Source organism: Ischnura elegans, chromosome 6 (genome assembly GCF_921293095.1).
Source record: "Ischnura elegans chromosome 6, ioIscEleg1.1, whole genome shotgun sequence".
NCBI lineage: Eukaryota > Metazoa > Arthropoda > Insecta > Odonata > Coenagrionidae > Ischnura > Ischnura elegans.
This window is the reverse complement of record NC_060251.1, coordinates 32,274,125-32,291,035: the sequence shown is the minus strand read 5'-3', so window position 1 is coordinate 32,291,035 and position 16,911 is coordinate 32,274,125.

The window sequence follows — 16,911 nt, the reverse complement described above, 5'->3', positions numbered from 1 at the left end:
ATTTCTGGTCCATGTGAGAACTTTTTCTTCACTATCCTTGTAAAAAAAGGGTATATGTTTATGAAGACAGGAGTTTTTGCCATGCAATTTTAAGTGTTACTAATGCTCTACCATGACTGACCATGACTACCATGACTACTACTGACTACCATGACTACCATGACTGTTGCTCTGCAGTACAGAAAACGTGGTATTTGTTTTTAATTTCTTGAAAACTACCGTCAGAATATGAGAGATATTCACTGAGAAACTTGATCACGATGCTTTGTTTTTATTTGCGCTACTCTCCTATGTTCCATTTTCCATCGAATTTTGTACAGCTGATGAGCTCGTTTCAGCGGGGAAAACAAGATTGACGAGAAGAAATAAGGAGATGAGTTGTATTCATCAAAAAGGGTATAACGTAGCTTCTAATTTGTATTTTCATTTATAACGAAGCAAAACAGCCCATCTGCCACTTTGAAGCTAATTAAATGATATTATGTTGTAAATTGTTCGCTCCAATTTACTGGTTGTGGTAATGATGATTAGTTAGAGATTTTTATGGAGAGCATTAGTTCTACACATTTCTCAGCAAGAACCCTTACCTTGCTCTCGTTATTTGAGCTGTAAAGCTTATACTGAGTTAATGGCTCTCGATACGGCAAAGGCGATAATTTTTTACGACACTGTTAAAGTTTCGGCTGTAGTCTTCATCGATTTTTTTAATTATCATACTTCCTTTTATTCAGCACTTATACTTGGTAGATATTATATGCAAAACCCTAAGTCCCACGCCATCCTCCTTTATGCTAACCTTTAATTCCAACCTATCTTCATGAAAGGCATTGATTATTGGAAATAAATCTTCATGTTTACATTTATTTGCTCTCCTGAAACTCAACCTCCAAGGATATCAAATTGATAGAGAAATTTTTGTATTTATCACAAGAAAAGTCTCTCAAATATATCATTCTCCCTTGGCAATTTTATCCATTGATGGTGGTGATAGAGGAGGGACAAGAAATCTGGGACTCATGTTTCCGCAAAAAAAATCCTTACCTAGCCTTTTGGTTAATTAAGATAGAAGCTGCACGTGTCAAATCAACTGATTTTGGTTGTTACTTGAAGAAATGTAGTGATACTCATTGTTTAGAAAACAAATTATGGTTACACGAATTTTTTGCCTTGAAAGTGACACAATAGTCGTCGAAATTAGTAGATAGCAATACGCAGTTTGAAGAACGATGCTTTTTTGTGTTTCCATGAGCTGCATTAAGATTATTCTTTCCACTCTAATTCATTTTAGCATTTAAAATTTGTAAGTTTTCGCCATATATGACATTCTTAGATATTTGAAAATCATTTTCACTATGAAGCATTTAACGTAAAATTAAATAGCGATCAAAAAGTATAAGTATGAGATGGAGAAGGATGTTCTATGGGATGGAGTGGTGGGTTATAAGTTGACTGAACTGGAGATAGTTGGGGAGAATTCTTGTCGCAACATGAAGAGGGTTAATAGTTTGGATCGAATCTGAGATTATGGATTCATTATGAAGGCAAAGGAGTCAATTTCTGATGCTAAGGGATCGGTTAGTGTGTATTTTTTCAACGAAAATGTTTTTTTTTCAGATGAGGCCTAATTCATTAAAGTGGCCTTTTATATTTTTAGTAAAGCAAGAGGGAGAATTGACGGGTGTTGTATGGGCGAGTTGTAATGGCGTATACAACTGCCACTTTTTTTCTTTATATGTCATACATACCCATTTGAAGTCCTTTAAGGAACAAGGGCAAGAAATTCACGATTTGGAATGCAATATTTTTATATGATTGTAACATTTTCTAGCCACTTTCTCCGATATCTTTTTCATTGACATGCATTTAGTCCAATTTGGTGTGCTTTTCCCCATGGAATAGCTCCATTCGTTATGAATCTTCAAATTTTTTTTCGATTATTTCGCCATAGTTTTAGTCTGATATCTTTGGGTAGAATTAACACAGTTTACATCATTCACATTGAATTAGCTTTACCAATATTTGTGCTTGCTCATACTCATCCTCCCTGCAGATAACATATAATAAGTAAACGAAGACCGATTGCCATCTTATGTTCAACTTCGTTTCCTTATTTCATTTTTCAACTGAAATTCTTTTTCCGTCGAGTTTCCATTAAATTCCGCTTTCTCGTAATAGACTCGGATATCTCGACACTCAAACCAATTTATTGTTTCTCTGAAGATCTGAGATAATCATATCTTTGTTGAATAAGTTCGCTTTCCTGATTATCAATTTTCCGTTATAGACAGAAGATTTAATCATAGTCGACTGAAACTTAAGAAAATCTCCTGACCTGTATGGTGTTTTTCCGATACAATGCCTCTCTTCCTGTCGAATAATTTTATCTTTGCCCATAATTTAGCTAACATTAAAGTTGGAAAGAAAGACGCTGAGGGAAAACACAGTCAGAAGATAGGTGCGAGGGATTAATTAGGGAGGTTGAGAGGGGCTTCGCTAAGTCCCGTGGTAACGTGGGTGGGAATGAATTAAAAATTCTCCAGTCCAACTTTCCAAAGGAATCCTCTCTTTCTCAAATGATATAAGTCTGGATTTATTCCCCGAGAAAGTGTCCGTGAGTATTAATCGTGAAGAAGGAATGAAGACAGAAAACTGCTTGCTGGGATAAAGCGCGATTATTTAATGCAATTGAATGAGAACGAGCGCTGCAGTATGAGGCAGAGGACTAAGATGATGTTATATTTTATACAATCGAGGTTTATAAAAGTGTGCTCCTAATGAATCTTCCAATTCAATTTTTCAGCTGCTGCAGAACGTTTAACTGATATATATTACCTAGTCAATATGATTCTTCTTAACTATCACATACTTCTACTTGCACATTTTTTGTATTACCACAGCCATTTATTGGGATAAATTGGCGTTTTTTTTGTGAAAAATTGCATTACAAATGAAATACTTTGTCTCAGCAAAGCTGAAATCACAAGATTAATCAAATAGCGAATTTTTAAAATCTAATTCAAATAAAACTTATACCTGCTTGATAAACACACTATAATGGCCAAAGCGATGCATTGTGATAATATGTATGTAATCGATATTCAAACACGATCATTATTTCTCTTGATTTTTTTACGTTACTGGGATTATTTACCCTTAAGCTAAGCATAAAATTGGTGCTATCCGCGAATGTTCATGTTACAGAAACATTTTGCATAATTGTTGGAAAGAGGTAAATATCATCTTAACTGCTGGACGTTTATCATGCATATTTCCTTAAAGTTTCTAGTGTTGCTACCTAAATGACTGGTCTGAGGTACTTGTAGACGTTTTTCATATTTTTGGACGGCATTTAAAATAAAATTGTCCCAAAACGTAAGAATTCATATTGAGTATATTCTTTTATTTGCATAAAAATTGACTTTGAGGAAGCGTTTCAGTACACATGTAGACTCGAATTGAAATTCCGAAGGCAACCAAAAACTAATATTCTTTGAATTTCCCAAAAGATCCGTGCTTCGAGTATTGTTATCCCATTTCTCCATGTCTGGCTACGCACGCCATCTGCCGGTATTTCATTAGCCAACGTGTATCGTTTCAATTGAAATCCAACACTTCATTTTTACTTGCAGGAAAATATCAGACAGGTACTCCTTCTCAATGTTTCGAGTCATTTTCCATTTTGGAGCGGTGTGAAATCTCGACTTTGAAGTCAGTCAAGCCGGAGGCAAGAGATGAGACCTTTTTCTGTCGCGCTCCTCGTCGCAATTAGAACCGCAGGTGGGAAAAGGCTCGGAGAGATTCGCTTCTGAAGATCCATGCCTCAGTGAAATCCATCAGAGGGGGAAGGCAGAGGGCGTGGGATGAGGCCGCTGCGTGGAAGGAAATGAGTGAATGAAAAGGTGAGGATTTGGAGTGGGAAGTAACTGTCTGATATTATTGATGCAGATCGGGTTGTGGTTTAATTTATGCGTTAGTAATTTGGAGGAGAGTATACAAAACAACATCATTTTCTCAATCAAATATTGTGGCAAGGCTTCTGGAAGAAAATTATACACTAAATTGAATTTACATCTACACAATTTATATGAAGTGTGTTAGGGTACGGGTTTTGACGCTCCACGACATCAGCTGACAAGATTAGTAAATTTGGCGAATCCTTTGGTTATTATCATTTGCTATTTATACGAGGGATTTTAATTAATAATTTATAAGAGGATTTTATGATTTTAGTTTTATAGTATTTAGTTTCACAATTTTTTATAATGTGTAGGTGATGCAAATATTCTGAGGGACATTTCATTTAAGTCCTATTGAGTACCTAAAAACAAGAATATACTCATTTATTTCTTCAATTAAAATAAACCATCATATGTATGACATCAGATCATCTCATCATTAATTTGAATTTTAAGACAAATCATCCCCTTGATGATTTCTCTTGAAATTCAAATGAATGTATTCCTCTACATTATCTCTCCGTATAAACCTTCATTTGCGGCGGATAAATCGCATGGCTAGTCTAAGGGAATCATTCTGGATATTAAATGACAAGTACGTGATTCTTCTGATCACTGATTCAATTACTTTTACATTCATTGCATGGAAACTTTGATTTTTGTAGTTTTTATGATGGATTTGATCACAATCACTATGTAAATCCTTTAATATATCCTCTTTTCAAGAAATATTATCAAATCGAATAAAAATGCTGGTCAGGGAAGAGTTCTTAAAAGCTCGTTTGTGTTGAAATAAACGAAAAAAAAAACTTTGATTAAGTTTCCTATATCTCTGCCGTTATCAAATCATAAATACCCTAAGTTTTCAAACTTGATCCGGCAATCGGTGAATAAATTTTATTACCAAATGTCCTTGTTCTTGTTCTTTGTCAGGGGGACATCACCATGGGTGGTAAGAGAAAGAGCCTCGTATTTGCTGTTTACAGAGCGTCGGTGTCATTCATCATTGACGTATTTTTTTAAAAAAGTAGGATTACTGGAAATGCTTGGGATGAAACGGAAAGGGATTTGGCTGGGCCTAAGGACCTTGAAGAGAGGATTTGTCGATGATAAATTACATTTTCTTCTCACAAAACCGTGGTGAAATTTTTCGCCATTCAATTAGTAGTCTTCCTAATATCCTTTTATGGAAAAGGTATCACCTTAATCTGCGACAAAAAACATTATCTGCAATAGCTTATAAAATCATGGATTTGGCGCTTGGAAATGTTTCCAATATTTATCAAGTAACTAGTTGACAACTAATGCTTTGACAACATTGTCTCCGTGTTAATGTACAATGCAGTGAGTTCATTCAACGCCAAAGTGATGAATGCGTGTATATAATATTAAAAGCATCCCTTCTCTCCATATTCATCCACCCTAGGTTTTTTTTCTTCTACTCCAGTCGGAAACCTCAATAGAAAACAGCATAATTGTTAAACGTATCGTATATGCCCTCCCCATAGGATATTTACCAAGGGCACCCGATAATTATTCCTGTATACCTTACGTATTTACCTAGTGCGCATCGCTTTGACAGGAGGAAGAGAGGGGGAAAAGCTGGGTTTGAGCCCCAGGGGTGAATTTTGCGGGGGAGATAAAGATTTTCGTCTCGATGAGGTGCAGATGGGATCGAGATGAGATGAGCCGGGAGGAAGCGGTCGGTCGATGAAGTCTGGTATAGAGAGAGGGTGAAGAGGGAGGCATAGAGAGAGAGAATGTGTGGGAAAAAGAAAGGGTTGAAGGATGAGCTGAGTTTAAGAAGGAAGGAGAGAGGGAAGGTCCTTCGGGGGGCGAGGAGAGCGGGTGGAGAGTTTGAGAGTGGCAGGGGTCGTGAACCCCTTAGGAACTGGAGGAATTAAAACTTTGCTGTTTCCGCATGGTATTTTGTTCTTCCAGGCCAAGGTTTCGTTACTGAGTAACACTATCAAAGTAGTAAGGTTACTTAGTTATTAGTAGTCAGAGTAACATTATGTAGGTGGTAGGATTAGTAGTCAAACCTTTAGAAGCTGAAGGAATTGAAACTTTGCTGTTTCCGCACGGTGTCTCATTCTATTACACCAAGGTTTCGTCACCAAGGGCTGGTTTTATAATGTGTGGTTAAAATTTTGCGGAGCATGAAGACTGGAGTTAACTCATCCTTGCGTTGAATATCATGAGTTTAACGAAACGTTATTTTGAACTACTTTTACTTAATGTAACTTACTAACATTCTCCAGCTAAGGTTTTGGCTGTACCATGTTCCGGGTTTTCTCCCGATCAATAAAGAATGGACTTTAATAAATGCTAGTCGAAATTTGGTTTTAGCACTTGGTTATTATATTTAGACGCCTGGTATCTCAACACCTCCTGCCCCACGCCTTCTTAGGCTGCTTGAGGGTTAATGTGTAGATGTAGTTTAGTAGGCAGAGTTACATTATCAAGTGGTAAACAAAGATACCGTGCTGCCATCTTAAATTTATTTCACACCTCTAATAAATGTGTTTCCATTGTCTTGGTATCACTAATAATGGAGAGGGTGGAGGGTAGTGTTTATCTTCCACGAGATTTTAGAGGGCGATATCTTAATGCATGTATAAAGAGTACATCTCATGTTATAGAGACAAAATCAATCCACTGATATAAAAAAACGCCCATAGTACTTTCGGGATATTTCATTGGAGACTTTTTTTATTTAGAATAATTTTATTCAGAGATTGAGTCAACGCGGCATTTTGGCCAAACCCCTTCACCACCCTTTAAATTTTCTGGCAAAAGCCTAATTTCTACCACGAATGTTTACTTAATAATAAAGTTTTGCACTCTGCCATCAATTTCCATCGTTAATTATTCCGAAATCGGTGATTTTATGTTGCATATTGCGTGTTGTGGTTTAAAATTGATTCGTGGAATGAACTTTTGATGGATTTCAGAAACATATTTTATCATTGGACTCACTGTGTACCGAAATATGTAATTTGAATTAAGTTGCTATGCCAATTAGAAGGAATTACTTTTCAGTCACTTAAATCAGTGATAACTAGCAATTATACAGCCAGTGTCGTGGTGGTGCGGAAATTTTTGTCATTATATTGAGATGCAATCTGCGTATCCTTTAACTTTAATCAAAACCGTATAAAATTGACATTTACGCGGTAAAAGTGTCTCAGAGGAGCATAGATGACATTATTAGCTCATATTTCACTGAACTTATACGCTTTTCAATTAAAATTCAGGATAGTAAATCTATACCTCATCCAATTACCATCGTCTAAATCCGGTTTTGAAACTTTTACCACGAAAAATGACAAAGCATCTATAGTTTCCAAAAATAAATGTATAATAGAAATATTATTACATTAAAAAAAGAGTATTCATTTTCTCCTACATCGGTTTCAACTTTGTTCTCCGCATTGAAATGAAAGTTAGTTGCACTTTTCCTCAATAACTTCCTCAATGCTAATGACGCGTTTCGGCTCAAAGATCCACCATATGGTACTTTCACGATGTACCACTAGATGTCGTTGTATCTTCTTGTACCAGACCTTGAACCTTTTTGTACAGTCACTTTCAAAAGTCGGTCCCCATACCTGGCGCAGCCGTCTCCGTTATTCTCCGAAGTCGACCTTCGCGTATTGCTTACACGTTCCTTGTCCACTGGGGATCGATTCGACTTGATCAGGTAGTACAAATGGTGCAACTTGACTACTTTCACCGTCGTCAAGAGCCCCACGCACGATTTCAGAGGTAGGAAGGCCGCGTGAACCTCCCCCCCCCCCCCCACACAGCCAAACAATTCCACCACCGAAGAAAGCGGAGAAGAATATATGGGTTTTTACGGCAAGTAACCCATCGCACGAGGAAGAGAGGAGACATCTGTGTAGTTTGGTAAACTTATACAAAACATATTGTGCAAATAAATTTTCGGAGCATTTCGAGCATGTTACTCCAATATTTTTTCTTCACATCGCCTCGTGAAAAATACGTAAATATATACGCCTATGTAAATATTGTCATTTGCGTCACGGTTACCATCCGTCATCGCGTTCATCCATGCCGGCGGTTAAAGATTTTCAGACATTTTTTCAATGTTTACAAGTTAAATAGCAGTCACTCCCCAAGTAGTAGGTTATTCGGACTACAAGTAGTGCCTACATTTTGAATAACGCAACTTATTCCCATGCTGTGAATAGAAAATTAGAAGAGGTTTTTAAATTTTTACCGGTCAAAACTAACGGTACGGCAATTTTTTATGGGAGAAGATAATTTTGCATTATTTTTTCGAATAAGCAATTGGATTGTCTTCAAATTTTATTGAATTGCTTTTAAGATAAACATAAATTTTCACTAAAAGAAGCAGCGAGATGTTTATTGGCATCAAGTGAAATGGCAGGCTGTTAGACCATAATGCGTCGTAGGAAGTGTTGTCCTTTTGTTTATGGGAAATACTCTTACATTAATATTGTTCATTTTTTTAAGAAAAACAGTACAAGCAACATGTGCGTTGAGTTATGATGGTGAGTCAACCAGTTATGGTGGTCATAGAAAAACATCATTTACCTGCCCTTCTGAATTGAAGATTTTACGAATCACCCTGCCTGCGCCCCTCCCAACTTGAACTTACCCCTTTAATTAAAAGTGACGCCCATTCGCATTAGGCCCTTTCATTCTAACCATATCCTTACTTTCATCCTTGCCCTCCCCCCTTACCAAAAATCTCTCGACCATGGATAACACTTCTTCTATTTTTCCTATCCATCCTTCTCACCTTTTCATTTCTTTTTTATACTCACATCTCGCATGCCTTCATTCTTTTCTTGTCCCTCCTTTGTCGTCGCCTAAGTTTCCACACCGTCAAACGCTACATCCCAAGCAGTATATTTGGCAGCTCATACGTTTAATTTGTATTAATAATGCAGAAATAGTCATTAGGTACCCAACACGGTATATTTTTATCGGATGAATATTATGCGTGCGTAGTTTTGTGTCAGTAGGAATATGATCAGTATTTGTTCGCACGTAAGACTGACTCAATATTCATTACATGAGTGTAAGTTCTATTTATGGTGTAAAACCACTTATACATAATAATGTGAAGGATATTGCCCTGCATGATATCAGCAGGCGCCAATTACGACTGGTTTTAGCAGAAAAAAAGAAACGAGAAAGGGGGAGGACTTAGGTTAACCTCTCAATGAAGGGGCAAAGATAAAACATATTGTATTAATGTTCCTTTAAATGGTAAGAAATAGGCACACAAGTCATGTAATTAATGCTTCCGTTGGTATTTTCATTATAGAAAATATATTTATGGTAACTATTAAGACATTCTAACTTTCGATGAACATAAAGATGTCGGTTATTTACTTTCTGATACCTCGAATGTATAAAGCATTATTTAAATATTTGTTCATATAGGATATGTTAGTAACGACTGGAATAAATATGATACAGAATTAAACATTACAATTCAGCGCACATTAATATTTTTGATTTCTCGCGTGATGAGACACGTAGAAAAATGTAGTATAAACCATGGTAAACATATGTATCCTAAGAAAATGGTTAGGAATAATGAATGCGCCAAACAGTGTGTTTGAAATACTGAAACATAGGGCAATATATGTTGATGGCGTTGGTAATAATGTGTTAAAGGTATAATCTAGAAGGTTATTTTGTAGGAAACTTTTTGAATTCTCTTTCAGACGTAAATTCCAATTTTCCTTTCTTCCTCATATGTGCGTTGCGACGCAGATACGTCTCGTTATTTTTAGTGCAAGCCAGTCTACTCGGAATATCCATCTCAGAATACTATCAGGGTGGGAATCCCATGACTGAGAACATATGCTTCGCCTTGTGTTGTGGCACTGGGAGTCGGGGAAGTCGCGAAGAAAATAGGAATAGTGTAGAATGCCTCGGGAAGACTTGCGCGGACGGTGAGAGTAAGTCAAACTGGCCCGTTCAAGACACAGAAGGCATAGCCAATACCCGAAGTTCGACCTCCGAGAAAAACGTAGTTACTCGCGCTGGCCGTGGGGACCTACGTTTGAAAGTGACTGTACCTTTAATGCCTCGCACCATTTTGCTATGGCAACCGCCCAGTCCCCTATTGATTGGCGTGCAATATCAGTGAAGACACTATGTTCATAAGTGATCATAGGGGTGAATCATGCGTATTTACTATCAATCCATATAAAAAATATTGGAGGTGCGAAACATATTGATAGCTTATGTTTTTTAGAATATTAGCTGAGTGAGATAATTATGATCCGCATTAATGTTTCATTATATCTGGTACAAATTTAAACCCAACTAACATTCACGCCTTTCATCTGTTTCCAGCGAGATAAATAAATTTAGTGCTGCCAATCGTCCAAGAATACCACCTATAGACAATGATTCCGAGAAAGGATGCAATATGAATGTGACTTAAAGAGCGAAAAAATTCTCTAGAACCTTCATCCATAGTCAAAATTCTACTCTGGTGACCATTTATTAGTCTATCCAACGAAATGTATGCATTGACGAATTTCAGGTCCTTATTAACTCCATATAAGTACTGCTAATTAAGGCTGTCCCATTAATTATGTGATAGATTTACGTATATCCTTTTCCTTCATTCAGGACGTAATTCGTATGTTATACTATATTTTAATCTTTAAAAATTCGAGAGAGCTTTCAGTGGATGTGCAAAATAATTTAGCTACAACTTATTTGGAAACTTTATGAGAACTTTTGACTCCTATACTATATTATTATATACATTAGATGAAGGAAAATTAAATTCAATTTTTTTTCGAGATACATTCATGAAAAAATGTAAAAAAAATCAAAAACGGATGTCAATCAATGAACGGGATGTCAATTAGCCTACTTGTACCTCAATGTATTTACAGCAATGTAAAAATGACAAAACTTTATAAGGAAAAGCGATGTTCAGTTTTCTTGAAAAATCTCTCATACTCAGTACCTTATGATGTAATTAGAAAAATTCAAAGAGATTAAAAATGGAACTTATACTCAATCTATTAACATGATACATTTCTTTATTTCAATATGATTTTAGAGATTTTGACTTGAGCATGGGTATCCGTACTTTGCATTGAGGCGGACGTTACTGAACGCGATTTTTACGCTAAATGGAACAACACTAGCATTTAAAAATATAAAGTGCGTCTAAAAATTCTTTCGGGGGATTCATTAAATATTTTTAATGGATATCAGAAAATGAAAAATACACTAACTACGCTGAAAGGTTGGCGAAATTTTTGCCGGTGCTCAGATACGTGCGCCGGACTTGGAAACCCGCGTCTTTTTTTTTCGTTTTCAAGTGATAACGACATTTTTATCACATAAAACTTTCCATTCTATTTGATTTTCATGTGATCATGGATTTTTATAGGTAAAATAGCGATTCAATATATTGGATATAGTGTGGAATCACTGTAAAATATTTTTGACATAAAATGGAGGAAAACCAAAATTGAGCGTTAAAAAATATTTAGTGTGTCGAAAACTTATTTTGAGGGATTTATTGAAATGTTATGAGGACATATCTGAAGCTAAATTGAAAATAAGCAAAATTTAAGCCAATTTCTTGTGGCTGGGGCTTAGCTAAGCACGCCATCATTAAAAACTCACGTCGCCTATGACGACGTATTTTGCATCAAAATTTCCATTTTTTGAACTTTTTAAGTGATCGTGGATTTTTATAGGTGTAGTGTGCTGGATATTTTGTGTATTCAATGCAAAATAATGAAATTTATTTTGTTTCTTTATATATTGGTTCGTTGCAATGATAGGTGACGGATATGAGTGAGACTTGAACCTCAACAGAAAACCTACGTCACGCTCAACGGGTGCGTGGAGGCACTCGAAGAGGATTGGTGCAGTTAATCGAGGCGGAAAAGTCGACTTCCCCTCTTCGGACGAATTGTTATTCGCACACGGTCTCCAGGGCGAAGAGCACTCCTCTCAATCCTCTCCCTGAAGCTATCGGTAACGAATGAACCGTATATATAAAAATGGTGCGTGGGAAGAAATAGGTCACGCGCGTTTGCTCCGAACGCGTTGGGAATTTCCACAGCACACCTCTGCCGTCCTTTATTTACTGCCGCTCTGTCACTATGGAAAATTCGAAATGAACCCGTGGGAAAATTCAATCTGTCTACAATTAATCACTGGAATCTAAAGCCTTTTTCTACTTCAAGTCTTACAGCATTTGGTTAAACATGTGAAATTCTCTATGATAAATTCAATCTGACCACGTCCTTACCAAATACGGCTGATCGAGGCTTAGTAAGTGTTTTACGTGATGAAAGTAACTGCCAATGCTATAGATTCACTAACAAAGTATGGAAATGAAAATAATGAATTTCTCTTTGAAAATATATTTCCATCACGTGGAGTGAAAGCTTATCAAACTTTTAGAAATGCTTTGTTACTGTGTAAATATTTGGTTGAGATATATTTAGTTTTCCGGCTGATATTTACAGAACATGATATTAATCTTTTCAATTCAATGAATGATGGTCCCATTAGGTCTCTGCTTTGGAACAAACATAGCGTGTCAGTCTAAATTTATCCTAAAATAACATCCCAATGTTTTTATTGCAAATATCTATCGCTTTATGTATATTTTTTATCATCACAATTTTGCGAAATCATGATTAAGACTTTAGGTGTAATATTTTATTATCTTTCTGAATGGTCGAATGTCAGCGACTCAGGCTTTACTCAATGATTTAATGTATATTTAAGGCTTTTTCTTTTAGGATAATTATAGTAGATCAATGATAGCTTCACTACATACATATTTCATCCATATTTAAGTCTTCATTTAATTTATCGATTTTATTCGTTGAATAATGTCGTAAATTTATAACTTCCTCCATATAAATAAAATATATAATATAAAATTCCTCCATAAAGTTTATCAAATGAGCCATGTTGTTATAGTCCAAGGTTTTATTTTTAACTTTTAATCGATATCTTCCGAACCCTAAATAACCCTCAGCCAAACTTTGCTGACTACTTAAAATTTGAACGCTTGCAATGCTTACTTCAAGCGGGCGCCTGAGTTCTAAGTGGTAGGAATGTACCCAGCCTTCGGTATAGATATCTTTATTCAGAAGTTCACCCAAAGCTGCTTAAATCTGCATTCATAAGTGAAGACATATTTTACAAAAAGAATCATGTGCCAACTAACTTGGAGTGTAGTAGGCTGCACCCGATATTGATATGGAAAACCGAACATTTTGGAAATTGCTTAAGCCCCTATAGGCTTCTCTCTTGCTATGTGCCTGCTAAGGAGATACTTAAATCGTTACGGGTGATATGGAGTCAATTATCCTCCATCGTATAAGACCAGATCACCTTAGCGAGGTCTGAGCATTATAGTCTAAGGTGATATTATGTGTTTTAGTCAAGGAAGAAAATAGGATGGGATCTCTCACCCTCAGTTTCCAGGGCGTTTATAGGGTACAGAAAATAAATTAATGGTCCACTTAAATTTAGAAGGGCCTGGAAGTGTGTGAAAAAGCATTGAAGGAGTCCAAAAGAGTGTGGGCGATGCGAAAAATTCTAACCAGAATCCCACAGATCAGAGCTTGCGCAATTTCTAGAGGGTCGATATTAATGCCGGTTCAGGCTGGGCGGCACAATCCCTACTTTTTAAGAAGGTAGGGGTAATGCTGCTGAATAACTTTGTCTCATTCCGACGAAAAACTATCTGAAGACTTAGGAAGGGGATTGAAATAGAAGCGGTTATCCGTCGAAGTGTAAAATTCTTGCTTCCCATAAAATTAGCATCCATTTTTGGAATTCTTGATCTCTTAAGAGTTGATACAATAGGCATCTTATTCGAAGAGGTGTTAAGAGTAAGAATTTAGGCTTTCCGGATGGAAAAGTTTCAGGTCTGGATGAAATAAAAGTTGGTGAGGAATGAGAGGGATTGAAAACTTATTTTTTTATCTTCTTTAATCATATTTTATTCCTCTTTGAGGAAGTAGCTTTAATGCCGATAGTGTTACCAAGAAAACGTGAATTATATCTCTTCAAAATTTTTTATGAAGGTTTAATGTTATGAATCTTCATCTTCCGATGGAAATGGGTATCTTTCAAGGAATAATTTATATACGTATTGAAAATATTCTTTCGAAGTAATGCCGTATTACAATTATGTATTACTATTTTAAAAATAAATATTTGCACTAAACATCTGTCTTTCATTCATTTTCATCAGTTGTAATTTGTTTTCAAATGTTTTACGCATTGATTCAACTCAAAAGTTAGTTTGGAAAGGCGAGAGTGAGCACAGCCTAGACAAAGCAAAAGGCAAGTTCATTTAGCATGTTCAGGATAGAAAAGCCAGGTCTTCTCTCTGGTCCACATCATACTAGTAATGTTTTGAGTCCCCAAAAGCTTCACTTGGGACTCGAATCCGGGTCTTTTAACAGCAGCCCCACGCTCCCCAATTACTTTCAGTATTAGCAGTGAGATGTATGCCCTCAAAGTTGTTTCCATAAATTTTTTGAGAAGTAAAATTATATTCGTCTGATTTGTTGCGTATATCCTCGTGTAGTGTCTCTTTGATAAAGATACACGATGCATTATTTTTATTCTAGTTTCAACGGTGCCAATAGATGTTTATTGACACTGTAATTAAATAATTTAAATGCTGTATACCTATTGGATATACGAAGCAAAAACACGAGCTTCTACTTTCAAATCATGTACGCACTATATTTAAACGTTGATTGGCGGAATGTAATTAACTTGGCTCTAAATATTCTCTGAGACTACAATTTTGCTGTCACACGCTTTTCCACATTACATAGTATTTACAGCCATCAAAAGCCGTGAGAGTAAGTTAAATATATAAAGTGTATTATTTTCTTACCTGCACCAAGTCTATCTTCAGTGAACAGTTTTGATATTGCTGTGATGCGAAAATTGTTTCCATGGAGTTAAAGCTGAGCGTAGTCATATGATAGACTCTTCTACTAGAAGGCTTGATTTGACAACTTGACAACCGTGCCCCAACATTGGCTGTTCGTGAATTGAAAGCACACCCGAGATTCCATCTCTAGAGTTTGATTGGCAGAGCAATCATTCACATCAGTCCCGATTTTGGCGCGTTAAACCCACGAGTGATCAATTGTCAAACCATTGTCCTCGTTCAGTTGGTAACTCTACCTATCCGCTCGAAAGTTTCTGCATCATAGCCCATGCCGAGATGTTCTTCGTATCAATTTAACGCCAACTTGGAGGAGTTGCATTTCTACGTCGCTGTGATTAATTTGCTCAAACAACCGGCTACTATCGCACTCGCTTGGATGCTGTCGTTATCGCCTCATTCGGGTGAGTTGCATTCGTGCTCAGTGAACATCGAGTGTAGCGATTGGAGTAGACCTGAGTGGATGGCAAACACTGGATGGCACCAGAGTAGGAATACGTTCTTTCTCTGGACAGCAGAAATAACTTTCAGAGTTCCAAAAATACACCTCTGTTTTTTAGGAATGTACTCGATGAACATTTTCTATCTTGAACTGGTGGAACATGCATGCTTAGTGGCATGTTTTAGTGGTGATTCTCAAGACTGAGTAAATTATAAATTACTTATACATCCAGCAAAATATTTTCGATATTGGCCCTTCATGGATCGAATGGAACAATAGTGATATGCGAATAGTGAAATGCGTCGAGCGAAAATAAATTTCATTGAAATATTGCGAAATTTCTAATTTAATAAGTATGGTCAAGTATGGAGTATTTCTATTTTATGTTTCAGCAGTTTCAGGAAAAGACCTGGATGGAGGTGCTTCAGATGAAAAGTTGCTTTAAAATTCAAATGAGCAGCGATAGGAGTAGACCTGAGTGGATGGCAAACACTGGATGGCACTAGAGTAAAAATACGTTCTTTCCCTGGACAGCAGAAATAACTTTAGGAGTTCCAAAAATACGCCTCTTGCTTTTAGAAATGTACTCGATGAACATTTTATATTTTGAACTAGTGGAATTATCATGTATGCTTTGTGGCATGCTGTGGTAATTTTCAAGACTGAGAAAATTATAACTTACAAAATATATCCAACAACTTTATTTCCAAAATTGGCCCTTCATGGATTGATTGAAACAATAGTGATATGCGAATAGTGAAATGCGTCGTGCGGAAATAAATTTGGGAAAATATTGGGGAATTTCTAATTTAATATGCATGGCCAAGTATGGAGTATTTCTATTCTATGATTTTCCTCTAGAGATAAATTGAATGTGAGCTCAAAGTAAGTTTTTTTAAAAGGATATGTTGACTTTTTCCCCGATATCACTCGATATCTTTCCCATTTTCCATCGGGAGTATTTGATATCAATCTGAAAATAAATCACAGACAGTAAATCGTCGAGATTGTAGCATAATATTTTACTTTTAGAAGTTACCGCTGAGTAATATGCTACCTATCTATAGTTAATTAAATATTCTATGTGGTATTCCTCCGGTAAACTGCATGCGCTGTTTTTTTCTTACGAATTCCGAGGTAATACTCGGCACAGTACTCATAGAGCCTTTTTTAATACCAAGTAATTGATGATTTAGCAGGCCACGTGCCACTATTTATGAGTTTTTGGTTCATTTAATTTTATCCTGTTGAAAATTGTAGTTCCCATAAATTTATTTTCGCTTTGATCTTTCTATGTTTATCCTTTTGGTACCTCATAGTTTCAGGAAAAGACGTGGATGGAGGTACTTCAAATGAAAACATTTTTGCTATTCATTTCAAATGAGTAGTATAAATAGTTGACTTAGAGTAAATATCTGCATTATGGGTAAGAAGGGTATCTATTTTAGATGAATACCAAATTATGGTGTGCGTGGGGTTGTGGGATGCAGATTGTGTTACTTTAAGTAAGGATTATAATAAATAATTATTATTTG